We start from the raw sequence: 25681 nt of genomic DNA, 5'->3' as shown, positions 1-25681 counted from the left end.
TAATCTATGTACTATATTTTTCGGAGTATAAGACGCACTTTCCCCCCCCCAAAAAAAGGATGAAAATTTGGGTGTGTGTTATACACCAAATGCCCACCCACCAGCCCCCACCCTTTGGCCTCTGCCTCCCAGCAATTTGCCTCCTTGCAGCAAACAGCAAATAGCCCATTTCAGTTTCAGCTTCAGCACAGCCTTATTAACACAAGCAGCTGATGGTCGATTAGATCGGCCTCCCGACCATCAGCTGTTTCAGGCTACATGGATTGCCATTGCCTTTTGCCACCTCTGCACGCCCCATTTTCGGCCTCCACTGTTTGTTGCAAGGAGGCAAATTGCTGGGAGGCAGAGGCAGATTTTTTTTCTTGTGCTAATCAGGCTGTGCTGAAAATGAAAATGAAAATGAAACAGGCTGTTTGCTGCTTGCTGCAAGGAGGCAAATTGCTGGGAGGCAGAGGCAGAGGCAGATTTTTTTTCTTGTTTTCCTCCCCAAAAAAGGTAGGTGCATCTTATAGTCCGAAAAATACAGTATAATGGACCATTTCAAGAAGAAAAGAAATGGTTCTCTGAATGCAATTTATGCTGAGAATATTGTGGTATACCCTTATATGCCTCTTTTGCATTTGAGCAATATCTTAACTTACACTCCAGAGATAGTTTATACATCATAGATCATACAGAGATAAACTTTTAAAAATCAGTCCCTGTGAAACCAAATGTTTAGGGGCAAAACATCCAACCATTTAGGGGGAGAGATTCTTAAATGATAAACCAAGATATTTCCAAGATTGAAATGATCACAGTGACTTACAACATAAATTCCAGGCCCAATTATGGTCATAAGTCAAGGACTACTCGTATTTTACAATTTGCCAACCCTAGAACCAAAACTGTAGTCCAAAAACACAAAAAGAATAAAATCAAACCAATTCAGAGTCCATGCTGTCAAGTCACACCAGCATGCTTTGGAGGGTTGTGTACAACTGGCTTCAAATCTAGGCTTGGATCTAACTCAGAAAGCCTACTTAGAAGTAACAGCAACTTCCCAATAAATCATTACTTTCACTGAAACTTTCCATTTCACACTTCTATGCCTTTCAGTCCTTTAAATGAATGTAGATAGATTAGAGGGGGGGAGGGGGGATGGTGGATCCAAGGGAAGTGTTATTGTGTAGATTCGTGTCCTGAGCTTGAAGTTGGGAACTCAGATTTTAAGCAATTGTCCTTATCCCACAATTCGCAAAATGGGCGTAATAGAAACCATAGTCATATTAATCACGATCTGTTTTCCAAGTTGCCTGTAAGATGCCTGATTTGACAGTGTGTAGGGAGCACCTATTTTAAAATATCTTAAAATATACTCCCCCAAAATATACTCCCCCAAATAAGACATCCACTGATAATAAGCCCAATCGGGCTTTTGAGTGCATGGCAATAAGACCAAGCGTTTATTTCAGGGTTCAAAAAAATAAAAAACAGGGTCTTATTTTCGGGAAAACATGGTATGTATGGAGCACATCTTAAATTATATTACTATTCCTACCAATAGTTTATTCGGATTTGTCATTATCTGGAATAAGACAAATAAGCAACACTAAAAATGAAGAAGAAAGTATAATAAAATGGAAGGTACTCTTCATATCTGAATTCACTATTATGGGCAATGTCAGATGTAAATGCCTTATTCTCTAATGTGTAAATAGTGTACAAACAGGGTATCAGGGGTTAACTTATTCTTCACTTCTTAATGTATTCATAATTCACCACTCCCACATATAGCTCCACCCATTGTATATATAAGGAGCTACTCACACCCTTTCCCTTGCTTCTATCTGTGAATATTCAGTGAATATAGAATGCCTACTGTAAATAAAAGAATATATAGTTAAGCCTTTAACTCTTGCTAATCTTATTGAGTCTGATCCTGAAAATATTGCAACAAGCTGGTAGCAGAGGATGGTTAATTGACTCAATAAAAAAAAAAACTTAAAAATGTCTAAGAAAGATAGGCCCAACACCAGGGCCTACAGCAAAGAAATGGAAACGGAACAAGAAATAATCGACGAATCCACAAACGCAATTTCGAGAGAGTCCGAAGAATACACCACTGAAGACGAACAAATAATTGATGACCAGGAGGAAATCGAAATAGAGAATAACGAACTCAGGTCAGAGATATTAAAACTATTAAAAAGCCAGAAGAATGATGAAAGCCTCATCGCGAACCTCCAAGATATGCTGAAGAACAGCGGAGCAGCGAGAGAGAAAAACATCACTAATGAAAAGCCTAAAGACCCAAAAATAGTGAGTGAAATGATTGCGGAGAAAATCATTACAAAGAAGAAAAACGGTGATCCCGCGCGAAAATTTGAACGGCAGCCATCTTGGTTTCAACAGGCCTCCAAGATGAGCGAAGCAGAGCCAATCAGCAAGCTCAATTCAAAATTTCTGGTGCGAAAAACGTTATCAGACAACGAAAACGAAAAGGAAGATTCAAACACCTCAGAAGAATCAGAACCAGAAAGTGAGGACGATTCAACGAAACACCAAATAAAATCAGCGATGAAAACGCTCTTTGTTGCATTTGGGCCAAAACTAAAAATCACTAAAAAGATGTCGAAGAAACGAGCGAGCAAGCCAATGCCTCAAGACCTGCCCGCTCCCATCCTGACTACGAGAGCGCTGACGCCCGAACCCAGAGAGCCCTGCCGATACCGCCCTACGCCGCAGACCGAAGCAAGCACCAACGCCCTCAATAGAAGAGGAAGAGCAACCACAGTCGTCAGGACTCCCAAAGTCGAACCAGAGACCGACTCGTCTGAAGAGGAGCAGAGCGAGCAAGCCGCAATGGAGAGAACCTTCCACGACGACGCCGAAGAAGAAATGGGCAACGCGCATGCGCGAAACTACGCAGACGGTCCGGGAAGACATGAACTGGAGAGAAGACCATGCAGACTCGTAGCGAGCATCCCCACGCCGTTTTGCAATTTTCTGCATTTACGAGACCACGGACTACCTCAGGTTGTAAGTAATGGACCCAATAATGTCGGAAATTTACCCAGTGACTTCCCAAAACTAAGGGTTGATGGCATTAATTTACAAGAATGGTATCAACAGCTCCAGGTTGTCTTTATGAAGGAAAACTTACTGTTTTTTATCACTAGTCCCCCAAAAAGACCTTGGACTCTAAAAATAGATTGTTTACACCATAGAGCTTTTTTCTTAATAATATCTAGTGTATCTCCTGCAATGTATCACAGCATTAAGTCAAATTTGACTGTTTCAGAAATTATTCAATGCATGTTTAATTTGTTTCACAGTGACAGTGTAGCTACCACCACAAGAATATCTAAAGATTTCTTTTCGTCTAGGGTAAAACCAGGGGTTTCCATAAGTGAGCATTTAATATCTTTGAACAAAATAAGAGCTGAACTGCATTTGAGGGGGGAGGTGATTTCAGACCAAACAATGAAAAGTGTTATTATCAACTCACTTGATCCATCATGGGACAATTTTATGTCACATTTAGACACAATCAATCTAGGATATTTATCCATAGAAAGTCTGTCCAACAAATTGATAACAGAAGATAATTCAAGAAGGAATCGTTCTAACAACCACACAGAACACAAACCATATAGGAAAGTAGCTTTCCAAGAAAAATATAGTGGAACATTTAAATGCCATAATTGTGGATCCAGGGAACACAATAGAAGAGATTGCCCAAAATTTTTAAAAGAAAGACATAGATCAGAATACAGAAACAAATACGATTATAGACAGCCTTCCATAGAAAGGCATAGATATAGGAGCCCACCAAATTACAGGGAGAACAGAGGGGGCAGAGACAATTCAAAGGATAGAAAATCTGGTTCACTGAATGGGCTAAATAAACAAGACAACACTAACACACAGCAAAGTGAGAACAATAATTGGCTTATTGATTCTGGAGCAACTAATCACACCACTAATAACAAAAATATATTGTCTTCATTTGCAGAAGATAAATTTGTAATTAAGGTAGCCAACCAAGAAAAGGTTCAAGTATTAGGTAGAGGAAATGTAACCTTGCCTGGTCTAGGAAAAATAGAGGGGGTATTACTAATACCTGAAATACCTCATAACATATTAAGTGCCATAAAACTAAGCAGAGATTCTGACATTAATATTGTCTTTTCTAAAGGAAAGGCAACTTTGGAAAAGAATAAAATAAATATAGGCACTGTGATAATTAAAGGAGGCCTACCTTATCTGATAACAAAAGAAAAATGGTTACATAACATTGATTCAAATATGGAAGATTGTATTGAAATAGATGATGAGAATGTTAGCAACAGTAACAATGATGAATGTAAAATATCTCATGATCACACAGATGCACACAATGATAAAAGGCCAAAAATAGGTAAACCAATTCATGATGAGTGTGCTCACATCTTACATAGGAAGTTAGGACATGCCAGTTTTCCTGTAGTACAAAAAATGACTGAACACGCAGAAGGTGTTAAAATAAAAAATTGTGAAAATTATCTGGAATGCTCAGTATGTAAATCTACAAAACTAAAAACTAGTCCCAGGCCAAGAAAATCTACCAGATCAACTAACAAAATTTTTGATTTAGTACACATGGACTTAGTTGGTCCATTAACTCCATCAATCACTTATAGAAAACGTTACTTCCTGACAATAGTGGACGATTATAGCCGCTATGGATTTGTTTATACATTAAAACACAAAGATGAAACATTTCAAAAATTTAAAGAATTTTACAAACGCATAGAAACACAACACAACATCAAAATAAAACAAATTATGACAGATAGAGGATGCGAATTCATGTCTAAAGAATTCTCCCAATGGTTAAAAGACAAAGGAATGTTACACTACACATCTAGTCCATTTTCTGCGTTCCAAAACGGGATTGTAGAGAGGAAAAATTCCACATTACAAACCATGATTAGATGCACATTGGAAGATGCTGGCTTAAGCAAACAATTCTGGTCAGAAGCCTTACATTACTCAAATTACACACAAAATAGAACATGGTCCAGCATTGTAAACAAGACACCATATGAAGTGATGTATAATAGAAAACCAAAATTAGCACACATGCATATATTTGGAGTCACAGCAGACGTACACATACCTAAACAATTAAGAAGAAAGGGAGAGAACGTGTCCAGAAGACTCAGATTTATGGGATATGAGACTGGCACTAAAGGGTACAGATTCATTGATAGTAATAACAAATTTATAGTCTCCAGAACAGCTGTGTTCCATGAACAAGCCAACTGGTCTAAATTACATCTTAATGAAATATTCCCAAATAAATATAAAGATACAAAATCTCAAGAGAAAGGGACTATAGAAAAGCAAAATATCAACAAATATAAGAACAAAACCAAGACTTGGACAAATAGCCAACTCAAAATAAAGACAGACACACTGACAAAAAAGGAAGCAAGATATTTGCATGATAACGATAGTAAACCCGAAAAAATCATTAGAAGCACTAGAAATCAAATGCCAAATAAATACAAGGATTATGTAATGCATATGGATGGTGAACCAACTACACCTAATACATATGAGGAAGTGCTAAAACTTCCTCGCGAAGAAAAAGAAAAATGGGAATTAGCAATGAAGAAAGAGATGGAAAGTTTACAAGGACTAAATGTATTTACACCTGCAATTGCACCTAAAGATAAAACAATTATTGGTACCAGGTGGATATATAAAATTAAGAATTTAGAGGGAGGCAATACTCTATACAAAGCTAGATTAGTTGCACAGGGTTATGCACAGAAATATCCGGAGGACTATACTGACACGTATTCCCCCACCGTAAGAACAGAGAGTGTCAAAACAGCTCTAGTGGTAGCATCAGCACTCAATCTTGATGTATTCCAATATGACATACAGACTGCGTACCTACACGCAAAACTAGATAAAGAAATATACGTAAGAGCACCTCACAGTCAATATACAAACAGAAATGAGACTTGGTTGTTAAACAAGAGTTTATACAGGCTAAAACAATCTGGTAAACGGTGGTATGATTGTTTAGTAAAAGTACTTAAGACCATGGACTTCAACGCTACCACTGCTGATAATTGTTTCTTTGTCAAGAGGGGTGATGATTACATTGAATTTGTATTGATTTATGTGGATGACATTTTATACATAGGAAAACATAAAGAGAGAAGAGAAACTTTTGTAACTAAATTAAATGAGCATTTCTCGTTGAAATCTTTAGGCAAGGTAAACAAATACCTTGGTGTCCAAATTAATAAGACAAAAAGGGGATTCAAACTTACCCAGAGAGATAAGATCATAGAACTTTTAAATAAATGTAATTTAAACAATGCCAAACCTTGTGATACTCCTATGCAAACTGACTTTCTAAGAAATACTGATGAATCTTCTCCCGAATTCAAGGACAACACATTTTATAGATCAATCATAGGTTCACTCCTTTATATATCTAATTGGACTAGACCAGATATCGCTTTACCACTCAATTTATTATCCAGGCATGTCAGCAAACCAACAATGTATCACTGGGAAGCTGTTAAAAGAATTTTAAGATATCTAAAAAGTACACTAGACTTTTGTTTAATGTTAGAACCTAATGATAATAAAGAACCAAAGCTTACGTGTTATGCAGATGCAGACTGGGCTGGAGACATCTCATGCAGAAAAAGCACATCTGGTTATGTATTTCTCTTAAATAACTGTCCAGTTTACTGGTACACTGGTAAACAAGAGCTAGTGGCCACTTCAACAACTGAAGCGGAATATGTTTGTTTATCCAAAGCCGCAAATAACCTTGTATGGTTTAATGATTTAATTTCAGATGTTTGGAAAAAACCTGCTTTACCTTTTGTTATGCATGAAGACAATAAAGCAGCCATTGAAATATCTAGATCTGATGCCATTGGACAAAGGTACAGACATATAGATATAAAATTTAAACATGTGAGACAACTATCTCAGGATGGATTTATTAAAGCAGTGCATTGCGATACTTCAGAACAATTAGCTGATATATTGACAAAGCCTTTACCTTCTAAGCAGCACAAATATTTAACCTCCAAGTTGTATGTTTTGTATTGTCCTGAATCTGAATGTAATTGGTGCTGTATAACGAATCGGCATTTAGAGGGGGATTTGTCAGATGTAAATGCCTTATTCTCTAATGTGTAAATAGTGTACAAACAGGGTATCAGGGGTTAACTTATTCTTCACTTCTTAATGTATTCATAATTCACCACTCCCACATATAGCTCCACCCATTGTATATATAAGGAGCTACTCACACCCTTTCCCTTGCTTCTATCTGTGAATATTCAGTGAATATAGAATGCCTACTGTAAATAAAAGAATATATAGTTAAGCCTTTAACTCTTGCTAATCTTATTGAGTCTGATCCTGAAAATATTGCAACAGGCAATATGTTATCATTTCCATGAAAGCACAAATAACAATTTGCATTTTGCACTAAGTAATATTAGAGGCAGTACAGTCATGTGCTAGCAATGAATGTTTTTTGTTTTGTTGTTCTGCATAAAATAGCTTTTTGTCACCTTATACGTGTATGCATGTACATATATTTACACAAATATCACGGAGGAGGCAGTCATCCTATTATATCCTGCTAGCCCAGGGCATATATATATAGTCTTGATGCATGATCCTGGATTTTTCCCCCCCTAACAGCAGACCTTGAATTCTATTTTGCTTACTTTAGTGAAGATTTTACTGGCTTTGCATTTTAACTCCTGCTGTTATTATGTTGTTTTCCATTTCGACTTCTTGATTTTAAATTATTTTTAATATTGTTTTTGTTTGTTGCAAACTGCCTTGAGAGGATTCCTCTGAAATGCCACATTTAAATGTATTAAAGCAGGGATGTCAAACTCAAGGCCGCGGGCTGGATACAGGCCCATGGAGCCAGTCTGGAAATAGCAAAGGACATGCCTGCAGTTAAAATGGACCATGGGGAGCTAGTTAAAAAGGGCCACAGGAGGCCCCATGTGCCCATTTTCGGCCTGGATGGCTTCCTGAAGCACACTGCTGGCCAAAACGGGACACAGTCAGGGGGGCACCCAACCCCGACCCCATGGCCCATTTTGGCTGGCAGGGTGCTTCATGAGCATCCATCCCGTCTCCCCTTCTCCCCAGTCAGCCCACAGAGGGCAACTACAGTCCTGATCCAGCCCTCCAAGAAATCCAGTTTGACACCCCTGTATTAAAGAAATATGAAAGCACAGGATATGACTGTACTGTCTCTAATATAGTTCGTGAATATAGTGACTTCTATTATATTCCATTCCAGCTTCAGCATCTCCATGCTACATGGCTAGACTTGTCCACATGAAGAATCCTGATTGGCTGCTTCTTTTTCTGGAATTGTCTTAACGGATGCAGGAGTGGCGAAAATATTGTATGATTACAACTCTTTGCACTAGATAGTTTGGGTGCGGGGAACAAGTGAAAAGAAAATAGAAATCTTGAATATTTCCACTTGTTTGATTCCACCAAAAATCAATCCCTCTTGCTGTCTCTTTAAATGTGTTTTCTGGAAAACATTGCACTGCATGGTGATAGTCTAGGGGTTTTTTTTTGAGGGAGGGAGGGAGGGAGGGAGGGAGGGAGGGAGGAAGGAAGGAAGGAAGGAAGGAAGGAAGGAAGGAAGGAAGGAAGGAAGGAAAGATGGATCTTCTTGGCATCTTCCTAATTACCAAAGATCAGATTCCAATATTTTATTTTGTTTCTTGGAATGAATACATTTGTAGAAAGCTTTATTGCATAAAACATATTTCCATCCTAAAATTGTTACATTATGAAGAAATTTTGTTTTGCAGTTATATTTGTTGAAAACCAAAATGACTCGAAAAACCACATTTCTTCAGATTCACTACCTGATTCCAGTGCAGTTTTTAAAAAATATATCCACAACCATTAAGATGGAATGCTTTTATTCAATTATTTTTGTTTCTTGTTTAGCTGCTGGAATCAATTGAAGAAATTGGACAAAAAAATAAGAACAATAATTGGCTGTTTTGAAGATTATTGTTCTTTGGGTAATATCTTTTACATTTACACAAGCCATTTTTGTAATTTATATCGTTCACATTAGATCATGTAGAATTGTATTTTTACTTGCAGTTTATTTGAAACACGGGATGCATCAAGACATAAACTGTTTATGGTAACATATGCCTCCAATTTATATCTGGTCATTATCTAGTTTGTTGCTAAGATTGACTGAGACTATCTATGCTTATACATAGCTGTTTTACGAGTCTTTAACAGAGATATCAGAACTAAAAATACAGGCCTCTCTCTCTATCAGTGTGTTATGGTTTTGATGTTCCTGCAATTAATCCAATGATGTCCTGAATTGTACAGGGCAGAGAGAATGGCCTCAAAGAACAGAAGGAAGAGCTGTCCCCAAGGCAACAGACAGATAAGTGGGGCTTGAGCCCAGACCAAGAAATTAATTTGAGAAAATATTTCAGACAAGCCCCTCCCTAGTTCATAGGAAAGTAAAGTGAGGGAGGGGGGAAGCACATTCAGATTTACAAGATTCTGTATTCTTCACCTGCATGGCACTGGTTTCTAAGTTTAGTCTATTTTGTAGGACTGACATGGATATTTTCTTTTCGTTTATAATCAGTTTGATTAAATTTCTTACATTAAGGCCAAATTCTTAATTCCCCACCATTTTCCTGGCATCCATAGGAGGGGGACAGGTGTCAAAGAAGGCAAGATGGCAGTCGCTGTTGTGCAATTGAAGGTGCCTGGACCTTTGCACATGCCTTTCTTTAAAAATGATCCATATGACAATACAGCCAAGTGAAAGCTGTGTGAGTGCTCACTGTTTTTGCATGATTTACATTGTTTTATTGACTGATTAATTGATTGTTCTCACAAATGAGGCTCATTACTCTTTGCCCAAGCAAAACACAAAGGATACATAGGACTGAAACTGAAAATTCTGTGGGCTGAGAGTCAAAGCAAACTTAGAAGAGAAGCAATCATTATATAGCCTTTTTCCAGTCTCAGAAAAGAACATGGATGTGCAACAGGGACTACTCTAATTAGAAGGTGGATTGTCCTGATTTAGTTCACATATAAGAAAATGGTTTTTCTACCCTGACCTGATCAATTGACACAGCATTACCTCATGCCTGTTTATAACTTCAGCCTGAAGGAACCCGAATGATTGCAGAGACATCACATGCAGGGGTGGGTTCTACTTACCGTTACCACCGGTTCGTAACGGGATTGTGCGCGCTCATTCGCTTCGCTCGTGCACGCGCCTTGCTTCTTTGCATGCGCAGAAGCTTCTGCACATGCACAGATCATCAATGACAATATCTGGGGCAGTGGGCAGGGCCTCCCACCAGTTTTACTATCAGTTCCTGCGAACCAGTCCAAATCGGGGGCAACCCACCACTGATCGCATGCTATCTCAGACTGCAAATGTGGTATTTTAGTAGTTAGGACAAATATAGTGCATCTGACAGTGTAAGTTCAGTGTTTCCAAATATGTTTGCATGTGTGTTTACATCAGTGGTGGGTTGCTACCGGTTTGCCCCAGATCAGGCGAACCGGTAGCGATGGTGGGTGGGCGGAGCACCCATGGGCGCAGAAGTGTTGCGTGCACCCATGAGCGAACTGGTTGCGATGGGTTTTGAAACCCACTACTGGTTTACATACGTACATACACACACTCATCATATTGACTTTTCTCTTTGGACAACAAACACTAAGAATATACACTGGCCAAGGAAGGCAGCAATTTTAATAATATATTATCTTGAATCAATATACTTTGCTTCCATTATCTTTGACTCAAAATCAGACAAGGAGGCTTAGATCTTTCTCTTTTGGACAGATGGGGATTTGCCATAATTACCTCTGTGTGCTTGGCTGTCATTAATATGGACTGGTTTTCAACTGCACTGTAAACATGCACTTTAATTTATAAGCCATCCGACAACTATTTCCTGGCCACTTGGTAAAGTTTTATCTTAATGAAGTCTGTGATTGTAACATGCTTCACAAGTGCTTTGGACTCTGTACAAAGGTGTGCACTGCACCTCTTTGCTACTAATTAAAACAGCCCAGGTTTTTTTTTTTCCCCTGTGCAAGCCTTTAAAAAGGTTCCCATTTTGGACAGCCTGAGAAAAAAAAGCTACAGCTACTTTAAGTTAATAGAACTTAAAGTAGACATAACATTTTTTCTTAGGCTCCCCAAAAGCTGAGGAGATAGCCCAGTTGGGCCTGAAGCACTTCTGAACCATTTCCAAAGCATACAGTTGACTCTATGACTCAGGAAGATAAATCTATCTCAGCATCTACAGTCCTTCTGTCCTACTATCGCAGCACCACTGAGTGTCCTGACATACAGCATTCTTGCATGGTATGGGAGCAGCTCTGTAGCGGACAAAAAAGCTCTACAAAGAATCATTAAAACTGCCCAGAATATCATCGGACTCCAGCTACCAGTCCTGGATGACATCTTCGAATCTCACTGTTTGAGAAAGTTGCATAACATTCTCAGAGACTCTTCCCATCCTGCTTATAATCTTTTTGGACTGTTGCCTTCTGACAGAAGTTACAGAACAATTAAGACTCAGACCACACATTTTCTGAATAGTTTTTATCCCAGAGTTATAATTGCAGTCAACAATGAACTAAAGGGCCACCATCCATGAGCTGTTGGACAGCATTATTTGGTCTGTTGTGTGGATGTTTGGGTGGTTTAGGGGTGGGGAATTGTGGTGGGTGGGAGTGTGTTTGGGGATTGTTATGTGTGTTGGACCTGGTCTTTGGGTGTTAAGTGAATTTTGTTGTATGGGTATACTGTGTATACCCGTAAAATGACAATAAAGTTATTATTATTATTATTATTATTATTATTATTATTATTATTATTATTATTATTTATCTTTTATTCATTAAAAATGAAACTCAGTCAACTGGACATTTAAAAATGTGTCACAAATACCATTGACTGGTACTAATGGTTGATACGGGTTGCTGCCAGCGTCCTAGGTATCAATCAGGTACCTTCTTAAAATATATGATGTTCCAAGTAGTGCAGTTTTTTGCAGTTCCGCTGATGTTATTGCAGGAAGCTGCAATTTCTTGAAGTGTTTTGTGAAATTCTTGGACATGGTACCAAGTGCCCCGATGACAATGGGTATCACTGTGACATGTTTCATCCATAGCCATGTAGTTTCTATGGCCAGGTCGCAATATTTCATGATTTTTTCAAGTTCCTTTTCTTCGACTCTGGCGTCTCCTGGTACCGCGATGTCAATAAATTGTACGTTTCAGTTTTTGACAACTGTGATATCTGGAGTGTTGTGTTCCAAGTGACGGTCCATCTGTATTCGAAAGTCCCACAAGATCTTCACCTTCACCTATTATTATTATTATTATTATTATTATTATTATTATTACTACTACTACTACTACTACTACTACTACCACTACTAAAATGTATTTCTTCTTGACAACTTCCTTTTTGAAGGCTTCCACCTTTCTTTGCACATTAGAATGAACAAGAATGATAGGGCCAAAAATAAATACTGTAAAATATGATGCAAAAAAGTAGAATGGAATAGAAAATGGGGGGAAAAAATAGGAGCACGGCTAGAAGAACTAGTGACTTTAAACTCCTCTAGACTTTAACAAACATATATTTAACAGACAAAATTCATCATAGCAAAACTAAAGTAATTAAAAATCTAAGGTTTTCAAAGCACTCTTGAATTGTCAGGGTTCAAGGAAGAAGCAACAAGCCAACAGCACACTCTCTTTGAATTTGATACTGCTGAATGCAAAGGGAAAGGGAAATTCTCTACAGCCGTGATGGCAAACCTATGACACATGTGCCAAATGTGGCAAGCAGAACCTTCTCTGTGGGCACACACACCGTCGCCCCAGCCCAGCTCCAATCGCATTTCTCCATCGCACTTCAATCAATTCCAACTTCTCATGAAGTTGGAATTGATTTAGTGAACTTTTTCACTTGTGCACGTCACAATGGGGGAGGCAGGGTCCTGTCCTCCTCCTGAAGACCATTACAACGTGAAGCCACAATGTGATCCCTGCAGCTCTTTCACCCTCTGCTGCGGCTCCCTGTCACCCTGTCACGGCAGAGGGATGAAAGAGCTGTTGCCCTGTCATGGCGGTGGTGATGGACGGAACCTCAGTGCGGAAGGGAAGCGCCCCTGTACTTACCTTTGCAAGGCACGCTCCCAACACGCATTTCCAGCATGAGCTCCTCTGTCCTGAAGTGGGATTGAGTGGGGGGGGTGTAGGGGGAAGGGAGCAGGGAGCAGGGGGAAGGGTGGGGGGGGGCTTCTAGGAGAAGAAGCCCAGCTGGCTTTCCTTTAAATTGCCATGTTGGCACTTTGTGATAAATAAGTGAGTTTTGGGTTGCAGTTTGGGCACTCGGTCCCTAAAAGGTTCGCCATCACTGCTCTACAGTATATATCCCTGTTGTTACAGCATGCTTAAATTTCAAATCACTAAATTAGTTAAATTGCCAAAAGATTTTGGGAATTAAACGTCCCATCCATAGAAATGCTTAGTATCTTGTCTGCCCTACTGCTAAGAGACTTCCTGATTTTGTCAACCCTTTCTTCATTAGCCAGGTACATAATGAAATTAAGTCATTCCAGCCATTCAGTATTTGGGAAGTACTTTGTGTGCCACCTGGTTTGGCCATGAGTATTGGCCACTCTTTCTCTCAAATATGTTCTTAGAAGACAAAGAAACAAAATGAGTTTACTTGTTGCTAAACACAACTGACTAATAGAAGTTAGTTAACCTTTGCCTGATTGGGTCTACCTGGGGTTGAATTTAATACCCTCAGTAAACTAATTTCTTTTTGATTTCTATTTGTCTACTAATTGCCCTAAACTGCCCAACTAACCTGATGTGAGAATAGGGCCAATGTATGATAAATCAAAATGAACAAGATTTTTCCATTGTCACCATTGGTTCTGAATGAATAAAACATGATTGCCTAAGGATTTCTTATTTCTTATTGTTGGTGGGACCCATAACTGAGAGTGTAGCAGATCAGCATAGGTAAAGTTTTATTATTATTATTTTTTATTAGTCATATTTCTATGCCGCCCACTCTCCGAGGACTCTGGGTGGCTTACACCAAAGACAGTATACTAAATAGCATATTGCCCCCAACAATCTGGGTCCTTATTTTACCCACCTCGGAAGGATGGAAGGCTGAGTCAACCTTGATCTGCTGAACTAGCAGTCAGCTGAAGTAGCTGCAGTACTGCACTCTAACCACTGCGCCACCTCGGCTCTTAGTAACCATTTCCTGACTTCTTATGTCACATAAGGGCAGGCTTACAAACTATGCAGCATATGTCTGCATCAGAGGTTCTGACCAGTTCTGGAGAACTGGTAGCGGAAATTTTGAGTAGTTCGGAGAACCGGTAGTAAAAATACTGACTGACCCAGCCCCCATCTATTCTCTGCCTCCTAAATCCCAGCTGATCGGGAGGGAATGGAGATTTTGCAGTATCCTTCCCCTGCCACGCCCACCAAGCCACATCACGCCCACCAAGCCACACCCACAGAACCGGTACTAAAAAAAAATTGAAACCCACCACTGGTCTGCATTGAATTGATCCTTACACCAAAATAATTTTCATAGGCTCAATTGCTCTGTGAGAATTTACCTGCACCAAAATGGTGGATGCTTTGTGGGATTATTGTAACATTAGAAATGAAGCCGCTAGTTCAGGGCAGAATGGAAGCATTCCAGCACTGGTCTCATTCAAAGGCTGACTTCAGGATTTCAGATATTCCTAAAATTGCCTAAAATTAAGATATTCCTAAAACGATGAAACAGCAAGAGACCATTTGGAGTTTTGAGAAGTGATGCAATTTTTAGCTCACTTCATCCTGGGCTTAAGTGGGGATGGCCAGTGAGCTTGGGAGCTGAGAAAACAGGGGGGTAGGCTTGTTTGCTTAGGCTGAATCTCCAGGGTGCAGCTCACTGCTGTTCTAATGTAAATGTTTATGAGGGGCATAATAAAATATTAAATGGCATGAATAATTAATATTTACTTTATAGCAATTCACACTCTTGCTTATTTGAATAAAATCCATTATTTACAATATTCTACTTAACTAGGAGTCATTTCTGTCTTTGTTCCTACTATTTGCTAATTACTTGTTCCTTACAACATGCTTTCCTTTGCTGGAGTTGAGCTGGTCGTTTTATGTCAATGTTTAACAATTTAGCATCAATATTTCAAAGACAGAATGCGGCTTCAAAGTGCACAAAGGCTGTTCAAATCTATTTGTTTGCTAGGAAAGGTTTTTATTCTTCCTCTCCCGCCCACATCATTTGGTATCTCAGATGAACCTAAACATATTCTGTGTTTCTTATGTGAGAAAGCATTGATTGAGGTGAAGTATTCACAGATGATTTGCTAAATGCTTTTCTATTTTTGGATTTATCTGGTATGCCATTCATAAATACATAGAGGGAAAAGAGAGAAAAATCTTTAAATTTCCCATCAAATACAGAAAAGAAGCCAGAAATGTAATATATAATTTAACATGTAATCACCAGATACTGCCAAATCATTTTATTGCATTAGCGCAACACTTACATACCTGTCCATCAGAATTGTCTCTATAGATGAAGAGTTTTATTCATCCATTTCTTTTTACAATTAAAAGAAGTGATTTCATACTTTTGAATGCAAGTTTCCCTCATATATGTAATTCTGGATATGTGTATCATAGATATACTAACCATTCTGGTAATACAAATCAATACAGAAGCTCCTAACCATAAAGGAGAATATTTGTAGTTCAGGACTGAAATGAGGGGTCCTTTATGTGCTCTGAGTTTGGTTGTTTTCTTGCAGACATTTCATTCCCAAACTAGATAACATAGTTTACCATCACTGCATCACTAGCATAGTTAGCATTGATGATGTTACCTAGTTTGGGTAAAGAAACATCTGTAAGAAAACAACTAAGTTCAGAGAGCACCAAGGACCCCGCTGCCAACCATTTTCTTCTTACAATGTTGTTAATTAAAAAGTTGGTTGTTCCACTAAAGACGGCATAATTGCCCAAAGTAAAGGAGTCTTCACATATAGAACTTTATATATCTGTCTGGCTGTCTGTCTATCTGTCTATCTGTCTATCTGTCTATCTGTCTATCTATCATCTATCTATCTGCACCATGGTGATGCAGTGGTTAGAATGCACTATTGCAGGCTAACTCTGCCGACTGCTAGCAGTTCAATCCTAACGGCTCAAGGTTGACTCAACCTTCCATCTTTCAGAGGTCGGTAAAATGAGGACCCAGAATGTTGGGGGCAATATGCTGACTCTGTAAACCGCTTAGAGAGAGCTGTAAAGAACTATGAAGATATATATAAATCTAAGTGCTATTGCTATTGCTATCTATATGATCTATCTATCTATCTATCTATCTATCTATCTATCTATCTATCACCTATCAAAAAAATTCAGAATGGCAGTTGCAGCAGCTTGATTCCCCTCTCAAAAAGTGTAAGGCTTCAATCATGAAGTCAAAGCTACTATCTTGATTTTTTTTCATCCCTCCCCCTACAAACACTCCTCAATTGAGCACAAACCCCAATAACTAGGTTTTCACTGGATATACCATTTGACTTCGAGAGGGGAGAGATCGCTTACCAATGTTCTTCAGATCAACTGTGTTTCCTGAATTTGGCTCGGATTGAGCACTAGTAAATTTTCTTCTTTAGATGGGTAAAGATGGGTAATCTGCCTGGAGGAAGAGGGTGTTTAACAATTTAAATACTCTCTTAAGCATTTGCTTTATGCTTTGTTTGTTGGAAGTGGCTTAAATATTCCATGAAGGAGGGAGAAAATCGTGTAGTTAACATCCTAGGAGTCAGGCACTCAGTGTTTTCCATAGACAGCATCTGCAAGAACAGGAAAAAGCAGTTTTCTCTGAGATTGACCCTGAACAAATGGCTGAACACATTTACAAATGTAGCAAGTGCACTTTTCCAGCTAACTCACAACTCAGACTGTATCTATCCAGATGCAGACTTAGGATTTATTGCATTGGTTATCAATTTAAGAAAGCTACACAGCTTTGACATCTTGTATAATACACTATAGCCCTTGAATGCTTCTCTAGTTTCCCACTTGAATTTTCCATCCTTATTGCCAGTTCAACCGCTGGGAGCACAGAATCACCCAGACCCTGAAACTAATTCCCTGCAAAAGTGTATTGTGCACTTAAACTATTTTTATAATCCAATATAACTCTTGGCTGATTTTCACAGCCCAGATACTAATACTTTTGTTGCTAGCTAAGAATGATTGGTTTGTAATATTTTCAAATCTAGCAAAAATCGCGTAATAATAAATTTCACCTTTCCCAACTTGGATTCCCTCCAACTGTTTACATGTCAGCTTCTAGAACTTTGAGCAATAACCATGCAGGCTGCGATATTCAGGAAAATAAAATTTACACATCTCTTTTGGCAAACAACATTGATCTCTCCCCTCAAAGTGAAATCATCCAAACGCTAATGGAAAATTACACTCACAGCACCACCACAAGCTGGAGGAGTAACACAACACAGCAAAATGGTGAACAACATTAGCTCCTGTTTCCAGTGTTAATTGCTTGACACAGCTGAGGTCTAAACTAGGCTTGACAATAGCCAATAGAACTGGAGTCTTCCAGTTATCAGGGGCATGAAGAGCAAAAAGCAACATGAGTGGGAGATAAGTGGGAGATATTAAGAAAATGCAGCTATTTCCTTTGATCTTCTACCCACGTGTCATTTTTCTTCAAAATCATGTTTACTTCTATATTGGAACATGGCTGACAGACTGAAAAAAAAAGTTACATTAGGCAGCAGGGGAGAAAGGACAAATATTTTGTAACTGGGTGTCAGATACCATCAGCTTATCTTTTTTTAGGATTCCTCAGAGGTATGTAGTGTTACTTTACAAAGAGTAAACCCTCTCCTGAATTCTAGTGTGTGAAAATTCTGTCCAGGACAGGGAAGCAAAGCAGGGAAAATATCCCACTAATTTTCCAAGAGGACCTCCCCAAAAATTTTTTTTCTAAACATATAACATTCCCCTGCTGCTTTCTTCCTTCCTCTTGCAGTGAATTGAAGATTTTGATTGAAGATTCCAAGTATTTCAACCTAATTTTCCTTTTCTGCAACCATCCTGGACAAGGGACGCATTTCAGACCAATAATGTAATGACAATGCAATGATTGTTTAATCCCTTACTCATTTCCTCCTCTCCAACATTCTCCCATGGATGCTCTTGGGACAGGAGAGAAAAAGATATGTTGCCAAAACAGAACTTGCTTAGATTCAAGTGGGGAAAGGCCCATTGAATGGATACTACAGTATAACTAGATTTGCAGCCATAACCTTGTTATGACTGTACCGCTTTGTTATTATAGCTGATTCCCTTATGCGCAATAATTATATTCAATAGAAGCAAGCCTATATTTAAAGCAACAGGTCTAGCATCAACATTCGAAACATGAGACTCAACTTAATGGCATATCAAAGGTTAAAAAAAAAACCCAAGTGCAGAAATCCACTGATTAGCATAGAGCTAAATAAATAGAGGTCTGGTATTCATAATCTTAATTTTCAAACACTCTTGTTAGGGCTACTAAACAGAATGAAGGAAAGGGAAGAATGGAAAGAAATGAAACCTGTGGATTTTGCCTAATTACCAACAATACCCCTGCATTCTTAGTTTGTTTACTTGTTACACTCCTAAACTGTATTTTTTTATAAACTTGAATATTACAACACTTTACAGATCAAGAATGAAACATTAAAATAGTAAAATACAATGAACAGTTATTAAGACTGTAGCATAAAACAGCTTCTTTTACACACTTGTTTTATTTTAATAATATAATTTGTATCCCTTCTTTCAATCTCAAATAGGGCTCCTAAAACAGCTTGTGATCCTGTTGGAAATAAAATGCAGTCAAACATAATGATGTTGTATGATTTCAGATATTTTCAGAAGTAGGGCATCTTCTCAATCTTCTTCTGGAATGTAGGACTATTATAACTTTGATGCTTCACGAAGATTCATTTCCTCCTATGCACACATTTTTATGTTCATCAAATAAATCCAGATTCATCTAGTTATAGACTTTGAACTTAATGTACAAAGAACTTGGATATATCTAACTACTGTAATGACTTAATACCATTCCAAGCAACATTAATCTTTTCCCAATTGATTATAGATGATCACATAGATGATCATATATTAAATTTTTTACTATTTGGTTGGTATGATTTGAAAAAAAACCAAAAAAAAGTAAAAGTAAAGGCAAATCTTCAAATTTCGCTATTATTTGCTGGTAATAAATCTAATTGCTTGTAGAAATCAATTACAAAGAATTATTTTAAAAATAATTACTGAGAATATTTTAATGATGTGACTAAACGAACACATGGTTTAGAAAGCAAAAAAAAACTATAGACAGCTGAACTTCTTCAAACAGATGCTTATATTGTGATTTAGTGGAAAAAACTGCAGGCAGACAAGTCATTTAGAATGTGGGCTACTTCCCAGAGCCTTTTGCAAAATTATTTAAAAATTGTAAATGGTCACATAAAAGAAAGAAATACATATCATTAGATGGTAGAAAGTAAAGGCCAAAGTAGTCCCAGTGGTGACAGGAACACTTGTGACTGTTACTCCTAAACTGGGAAAGTAGGAGAAATATTAGGAGATGGATGGATGGATGGATGGATGGATGGATGGATGGATGGATGGATGGATGGATGGACGGACAGACAGACAAGGTGGGGGGAGGGCCAGCACAAGATACAACTGGCCTGTGAGCCGCGAGTTTGAAACCCCTGCTCCAAAGTAATTGGTGACAAAGCAAAACAGCTGTATACATATTGTGATTCCATTGCCTGCTGGCAGCTTAAAGGGAAAACATTATCTTGACACCAGTACAGCTAAGAATTACTTATGGCTAGTTCATTCAAGGGGTAGAATGAGGCAAAGATTATGTCATTAAAAAATGTTGCCATGATTTGCTTGTACCATGGTTACAAGAGCCTCTTGCTGGAATGAAGACTAGACAGCGTATTGAGAGACAGATAGAATGAACAGATTGAGGAAGAAATGGTTCCAGAAGGAAAGAATTTGAAGATTAGAGACCTCACTGGCAAATAGGCAGTGAACTAGAATATAATATAAGAATAGTAGAGATATGGGGGTGGGGAAGAAAATACAAACAAGATGTGAATTAAAAGGAATCAGGTCATAACCCTACTTTCTAAAATCCTAAAAACTAGTAGAAATAATGTACTGAACAACAAATATTACAACATACTGTAGGATCCAGAATAATTGATGGAACCACGGATGATTTGAGAGTTGAACAAGCATACTGAGATTGGATGAGGCCAGCAGTATGAGAGAGGGGGCGGTTTCAACCCAAGGTGCGTTTAATAAGTTGGATGCTGCCAAAAATGAGGAGGAGGATAGTAGTAGACTATTTGGTGGCCAGCAGTGCTATGGAGCATTTGACAGATGACAACAATGTGACTTAAAGTTAGTTAGTCTTGACCCAAGACAACTCTCCCCTGCAGTTTCATGGCAAGATTTTGAAAGTGGGTTGTCCTTGACTCCTTCCTAGGGTTGAGAATGACTGGCTCAGTTTACACAGCTGTAAGGAGGGACTAAAGCTCATGGACCCCACTTTTCTGGCTTGATGCTTAACCACTGCACCAAACTGACTATTGGTGAACAAACAAGGATCTGTTCCAGGTGTCAACTATGCTACCTATGCCCCTGGATGAGACAATACTGGTGAGTATTAATCATTCAGAGTGAGAAAAGACAGGCAATGGACATCCCAGAAGTTATATGGGGCTAGCAATCACATATAGCCCCATCCCTGCCACAGTTTCAGAAAAGAAGCTATTACGGACCAGACCCTATTGTGCAGCCCACTCATCTCTGTGTGTGGTAATGGAAGAGTTATGATGAATTTCAGGCTCAGGCTAATCAAGTGATGAAGTGCATGAATACAGTTCTTAAACTGGATTGTTGCATGTTGAGAGCATGATCCATCAGCTGCTTGTTAAACACTCATATGGCTTCCCCACCTCCTTTGAACTGCCATATGATGATTTCACAAGAAAAGCGCAATTAAAGATTACACACCAAATATTATCTAGTATACACTAACAACTACATAAAGAGATGAATACCGGGTTTGTATAAAGAGCAAAGTAATTTTCTTTCATATTGGGATAGTTTGTCATGCTGCGGCTGCCTTCCCAAGCGGTATTTCATCAGAATTATCACTTGATTTATCTTCAACTGAATTGGATTTCTGTGTTTTCTGCCTATTTTCTTTTCGCTAGCTTCCTTAAGTACCAGAGCAATTTTCAACAGAAGAATCAGAAGGAGAAAACTCATACTGTCTGGCTCCAGTAACTATATCTCTATTACCACTCATGCATCTATCAAAATTATCTCATTTTAAAATACATAAAATCCATTTGCACAACAGGAGAATTAAATAAAGTCCTTATTTTATTTTAAATTAAAAAAATCTTTATTATCCAGGACTTTCTATGGTCATGTGATTTCCAAGACTACTTCATATGAATATAATATATCCAGTTCCTCTTACAATAAACAAGTCTCTTCATTGTTTTTTTTTAATTTCATTTTCAGCATTAAAAAATGAAAACAAACCAATAAAAAAGCAGCTCCTCTGCTCTTTACATTATAAAATATTACAAAATTATAAAATATTAAGATGAATCAATCCTCCTGTACCATATGAAAGGCTAGCATACATGTATGCAAAATATCTACAGAAAGGAAATATGACAGCAATGGTAATTGGTTACTCTTTGTCCCCCAAAAGCTGATATTGTTTTCATTACAGAGAGGAAAAGATAAAGGATAGGCATAGATACAAGGCAATATTAATCTATATTTTTAAGAATTTTTAAAACAGATTCTGTAAGTTTAGCTAATACTCTCAAACAACCAATATCTGTCCAGAATTTCAGAGTTGGAAAAAAAGTCTAGTGTTTTTTCAAGGAGGTTTTCTTGAAGTTCTTAATTTTTTTTTGAAAGACTACAAAATGGAATCAGCTGCAGGGTTTTTGTTTTTAATGTTTTTAACTACCTAGATCTGTGATGGCGAACCTATGGCACACGTGCCACAGGTAGCACAAAGAGCCATATCGGTGGGCACGTGAGCTCAGCTCCGGCGGGCATGCGTGCGCAGGGCACCTGATTTTCGGGCCTTCTGGGCCACCAGAAGCAGGGAAACAGGCTGTTTTTGCCACCAGAGGGCCTCCAGGGGGTGGGGAAGACTATTTTCGCTCTCCCCTAGAAAGGCTCTGGAGCCTGGGGAGAACAAAAAATGGGCCTTCCAGTCCCACCGGTCAGCAAACAGGCCATTTCCAGCCTCCAGAGGGGAGTGAGGAAGGCTGTTTCTAGGCTCCTAGAAAGGCTCTGGAGTCTGGGGAGGGTGAAAAAACGGGCCTACCAGGCCCAACGTGCCATTGTGTGCCAAAAGCGGGGAGAGCGCGGGGGGGTCATGCATGCCAAAAGCGGGGGGCAGGGCACATAGAATTATGGGTGTGGGCACGCACCCGCATGTTCCCCCCATGCTTCCCCCCACTTCTGGCACACAATGGCAAAAAGGTTAGCCATCACTGACCTAGATGCTAGGTATAAAGCAGAGCTTATGTCAAGAGAAAATGGAAAATTCCTTATTATAATTGGATCAGGTTAAATATGCCTTGTTATGGGCTGGGGATGAGCTAAACACAGGGGTGTCAAACTCCCGGCCCATGGGCAGATGTGTGCTGGCCATGCCCATGCCCGGTTGAGCAAAGGGGGGGAAAGTCTGATATGTCATGTGACACCTCTGTGACGATGTGAGTTTCACACCCCTGAGCTCTCAGGAAGACATGTGCTTAAAGCATGATTTTCAAACCATCTTTTGAAAAATTGGGTCCTTATAAATAGCAGTAGCATTTTGGGCTTATGAATCACCCAATAGCACTTTATAGCACTCTCTGGGCAGTTTGCAATGTGAGCATTATTTGCCTATTTCCCCCAACAATTTGGGTTCTCACTTTTCCAACTTCAGAAGGATGGAAAGCTGAGTCAACCTTGAGCCTTTTCAAGCTCGAACTCCAGGTTGTGGGCAGAGTTTGCCTGCAATACTGCACTTTATGAAGTTTAAAAGAGAACAACTGTCACTAACTTTTAACCTAGCCAATGTCCATTCATATCTGCAAAACCATTGGCAACATCAGCAAGTGGCAGCTGCCACATCTGGCATATAGTACAATATAAAACGGAAGTCGCCATTCAGCACATGTTGGCCACTAATTTTTTGCAATTTTGCAATTTTACACAAGCTGGTCTCCAGCATCCATGCATACAAAATGTCAGTTGGTTGTTTCTTCATACAAAAACATGCCATGTGTGAAAATTGCATGTGGTAAATTATGGCCATGTTGTAGTATTCACTTGCAATTCTTCCATCATATTTTGGGTGCCACTATGAATCGTGTGCTATGTAGTCCAAGATCATAACATGCCTTACATCTTTGACCATGCCCATACCCTATTCATGTCCTATTCCATTCCTACTTGCCAGCTGTCCTTCCTGCAACAAAGACCTTTGGGTTCTTGAGACAACATGTCACATCATGAAAGCACAACCTTTTCTTCTCCTAGACCTAGAGCTTTTCTGCACATCAGCCTTCAACTACTTATCCCCTGTGTATAAACTGCTTGAAAAAGATGACAGCTGAAAATATTCTTTTTTCAGATTTCGTTCCTTCCTTCCTCTGTGACCGCAGCGATGCAGGGTAGCCTTACTACCACCATCCATGGGCAGATCATGTGAGGACCAGAGGAGGGAAGAAACAGGTTTGTAGTTCTTCTTGTCACTAGGGCTAGTAGGGAATTTGGTAAAACCTTTATCCATTCTATTCATAAATTAAATAAATAAATTCTTATTTAGTATCCTATGACTATCACTAAGTGTTGTATTTTATAATTTATGATGAATATATATTTTATGATTATGATCATGATTTACCACTTGTTGCTTGTATGTGCACTGAGAGCTTATTTATTTATTTATTTATTTATTTATTTATTTATTTATTTATTTATTTATTTATTTATTGGTTTGATTTGTATGCCGCCCTTCTCCGGAGACTCAGGGCGGCTTACAATGCGTTAAGCAATAGCCTTCATACTTTTGTATACTTTTGTATATACCTGCTTAGTAGGGCTTTCAGGCCCTACTAAGTGGTGTTCTTTTTTATACAAAGTCAGTTTATTGTCCCCACAATCTGGGTCCTCATTTTACCTACCTCGAAAGGATGGAAGGCTAAGTCAACCTTGAGCCTGGTGAGATTTGAACTTGCAGTAATTGCAGGCTGCTGGTGTTACTTAACAGCACTTTAGTCTGCTGCGCCACCAAGGCTCTTATGCACTGGAGACAAATTCCTTGTGTGTCCAATCACACTTGGCCAATAAATAATTTTGTTGTTCTGTTCTGTTCTGTTCTGTTCTGTTCTATACTCAGCATTATACCTTAGTTTGTTTAACCTACTCAAAAGCAAAGCAAAAGAAACAAGCAATATTTCAAGGTCCTTCTGGGTAGACAGAGAAGGAGATGCAGCTTTTCATGGCAGGCAGGCCAGCCCTGTATAAAATGTTCAATAAAGGCAGAGAGTATGAGATGTAGGCTCAACAGAACACTTGCCAACCAGTTGAAACGGAGGCATCAGAGACAGAATTACTGCAAGCACAGATGGTAAAGTGGACTTGCTCTACTTGCACCAGTAGAAAGGAACAACTTTACTTTGTACTACAGTTGAGGTGGAAGTTGCCATCATTGTAGCAGAAGGACAGGCTGAACATGACACCATTCATTCTTGCTTTCCTTGAAGGTTAGGTACCCTGTCTTTATACTGAGGCAGGCAGGAAGTATAGATTAATCCTAGTCTTCAAGGCATAGTGACTTAATTTGTTGTTTTAGGAAAAACTAGCAACTCACCAAATGTTGCTTCCAGTTTAATCTGGACAATAGCAGAGTAAATTTCCATAAATATTCCCATAACTTTTTAAAAAAATTAAAAACTAGAACTAAGGAAGAATTTCCTGACAGCTAGAATAATTAATCAGTGGAACAACTTGCTTCCAGAAGTTGTGGGTGCTCTAACACTGGAGATTTTTGAGAAGAGATTGGGCAACCATTTGTCTGGAATGGTATAGGGTTTCCTGCCTGAGCAGGAGTTGGACTAGAAGACTTCCAAGCTCCCTTCCAACTCTGTTATTCTGTTATCCATTGGTGTCCCAGTAAATGGATATATGAAATATATATATATATTTCAAATGATCCAACCTAACCTAGTCATGCTTTGCAGGTGAAGAAGGTCAATGTGTAAAGACACAGGATGCAGTCTGACCCCAACAGTAGAAACTGAAATCAATAAGAAGAAAAGGGCAGAATTGTAAAAGCATTCTTTGCTGTTTGAAGGCGGGTGAGAGAGAAATTTTAAAAGCTCTTAAACTGGATCTCAGATTA

Source organism: Pantherophis guttatus, chromosome 1, assembly GCF_059756535.1.
Source record: "Pantherophis guttatus breed Tessera chromosome 1, ASM5975653v1, whole genome shotgun sequence".
Lineage (NCBI taxonomy): Eukaryota > Metazoa > Chordata > Lepidosauria > Squamata > Colubridae > Pantherophis > Pantherophis guttatus.
Note: the sequence above shows the minus strand (reverse complement) of the source record.